This window comes from Arachis ipaensis, chromosome B01 (genome assembly GCF_000816755.2).
Source record: "Arachis ipaensis cultivar K30076 chromosome B01, Araip1.1, whole genome shotgun sequence".
NCBI lineage: Eukaryota > Viridiplantae > Streptophyta > Magnoliopsida > Fabales > Fabaceae > Arachis > Arachis ipaensis.
In genome coordinates this window covers 33,387,730-33,390,891 of record NC_029785.2, presented here as the reverse complement: position 1 = coordinate 33,390,891, position 3,162 = coordinate 33,387,730, and positions in this window count along the sequence as shown.

The following is a 3,162-nucleotide window of genomic DNA, read 5'->3' as shown; positions in this document are numbered from 1 at the left end:
TATTATATTTTTTATTAATTAATTTTTTATATATTCATAATATAATTAAAGAAATCACTCCTTTAATTTTTTCTTTCGGGATAACATAAAAGAGCAGGGGGTAAACAGCCCCCATTGCCCATGTCATCTTTTCCATTATTCCACAAAGTAATAGGGATTATATTCGTAGTAGTTAATTGCTAACACCATAAAAGGTGTTCTGGTGTTTAAACTTTAAAGCAAGTAGCAGCTAAGGTAATTAAATATGGAAAGTTTCTGTGGTCAGTATTTTTAACAAAATTTAGCCAATATTTAGTCGACATTAGATCTTCAACACTTTGTTGCATTTGTATTTTTTGGAATTTGTGTACAAAGAGTTAAAAATACTATTGTTGAGTAATTAATAGTTAAAAATAATAAAATTTGCTAGTCTTTTAGTATTACTAATTAAATATTTTATTTATTTTTTCCCTTTGAATTTGCAGATAAGTATGAAAGATACTCCACCAATCGATCAAGATTTTGGTTGAGTAAGCAGTCCAATTAGATGGTCCTACAATGGTAAGAACAAAGATTTTGGAAGGAGCTATAGATTTGTTACTTTTATAACATATATATCATTACTACATGTAAATAGCGAATGAAGAAATATCAAATAATTACGGTTCTAAAAGGTTAAGAAACTAATTAAGCACCTTTTTAGTTTTTAGAGTAGAATTTTCTTTTTGGAAGGATGATTGGTCCCGCTTGATGACACAATCCTCAATTTAAAAATAGGTAAAGCATTTTGTCCTACTCACTAATCACTATGATGTGAAAGTTTCTTCATGGTATAGTACTGCCAGCGTCATGGAACTTTAGTGCGATGAAACTATTTCTTCTAACATTCATCTTTTCTTAAGTAAGAGTCTTTTTTTTGGGTTTATATATATTCTGTATAAATTTTTTTTTCTTTATTTATTTTCCTCAGGATATAGTGTTCTGATTTCGAGGATAACAAAGATTTTTCAGTTATAAAATTTTTTATATCATATATTATGAAATCACTTCTTTTCAAAAATTAAACTCATAGCTAGAGGAAGAAACATTATATCTCTAACCCCCTAAATGTATGCTTTAAATTTAAATTGAAATCAATTCTCAAACATTCTTTCATCTTTTATGCAGTTTTTTTTTTTTATGGAGATCGATTTTAGCTATAAATTTTAGAAACAAAACAAGAGTAAGAATGATTTGTACCATAAAATATATATACAATTGATAGATAGAAATTAAACTTAAAAAATTTAGTTTAACTACTACAAATAAAAATGTCAAATAATCTAACTCAATTCATTTAGGTTCATGAAATAAAAGCAAACTCCACTCATTTAATAACGGTTCATGCGTTAGTGGATGTAGGTATCAAAAGAAAAGAAGCGTATACACATTTTTTTCTTCATAATTTTCATTTATCATTATATTTTTATTTTGTTCACGGTATTCTGCAATTCGACATGTTAAGGATTAATCCATGACGAATCTGAATTCCATTTAAGTGTCGAATCTCCGACACTTGCTTAAGTCAACGAATGAGTTGACCATTCGACCAACCCAAGTTGGTTGGATAAACCCTGTTCATGATATTACTGCAAATGCGCTAATTTACTCATGATTTTATTATGTTTGATTATGGAGGAAAAAGTAGGATGAAAATTTTTATACATGATTTTGATACGTAAAAATTATACATATGGTTTATTTATGAAAAATTTTAAACATAGAACTTTATTTGTGTTGTGAGCCAATATTTTCAATCAACAATGACATTTGGATTGTCGCTCAATAAAATCGTCAATGTTCAAAGCTAAATGAGTTGAGGCCAGATAAGATTATGCTATTCATTTTTACGATAAGCTTAAGGAAAGGGAAAAGGAAAAAATAGAATGAGAAAAAAAAAAGATGGAAATGTATGTAACTTCGATGATTTTTGTTTTCCTGTGCTACAGATATATATACATACGAATGTTTGACTTCCAATATAGACTTTGAATTTATTTTTTATTTGAATTAAAAAAAGACGAATTTCAAATATATTATCAGTTTGAAATTTATCTACATTATCATTGAATTATGTGTCAATTATAAGAATAAATATGTGTATGCTTTCTATTTGGCTTATCTTTTCATCTCATTTCAAAAGCATAGCAATTATGTGAAGTATATATATCACCATCAAATTATAAGCATAAATAAGAAAACAAAGAGATTCAAAGAGATGAAAGAAATGAGAGGGAGAATATACGGTAGCAGCCCAAAAAGAGTAGTAGAAATTGTAGCTAAGCTATATAGCAGCTTTAAGACACTGTTCATGGAGAATAATTTTGTACTTGAAACAGTCGCATTCGCCTTGGACGGGTCAATATTGAATGATTCTACTCATTAGTTTGTTTGAAAAAAAAAATAAATAAAATTATCAAAAATTGACTTTGATGAAATTATGTTCACAAACTCTGCTTTTGCTCCGGAAAAAAAAAACTCTGCTTTTCCTAATCATTTAGGACAAACCTAGTCATCACTCGTTACTAAGCTGCTTTTGCTAGGCATTATAGTAATTTCATTGTGAACTTTTTGTTTAATTTACAACTTAAAATTTATATTGTTGCAGTTTTATGCGACTCATTACAATTTTGATGTAACTATATGCAAGCAAATCATGTGATTCTAAACTGTGATTACCGATAAATGCAGCCAGGGACAACACAATATTACTAACATGGATGAATTGAAGCTGAAGTTGCATGTACGTATATCGGAATATAGGTACGGTATCTATACGCGGTACGAAGAATACGGATATGGGATACGATAATTTTAGAAAAAAAAAAAGGAGTGTTAGGAGGCCAGTAAGTTTTGTGATTTGTAGTCATTAATTAATTATTATTGGTATTTTTAATGGTGTGAGATTTCATCCAATGGTGTGGGATTACTCACTTTTCTTTTGATGGTTAAGTGTTAGTCAGATTTTAATAAAAGTGCTAGCTTTTTATACTTTCACAAAAAAATATATGAGTGTATAAGTAAATTTTGCAAATTTTTAAAAATAATGATATTTTTTAACTGATAAAATATGTTTTTAGTCTAATTTAATTGATCTTAAATTAACAAATAAATATTTAAATAGTCTAAGTAGTAAATTTAATA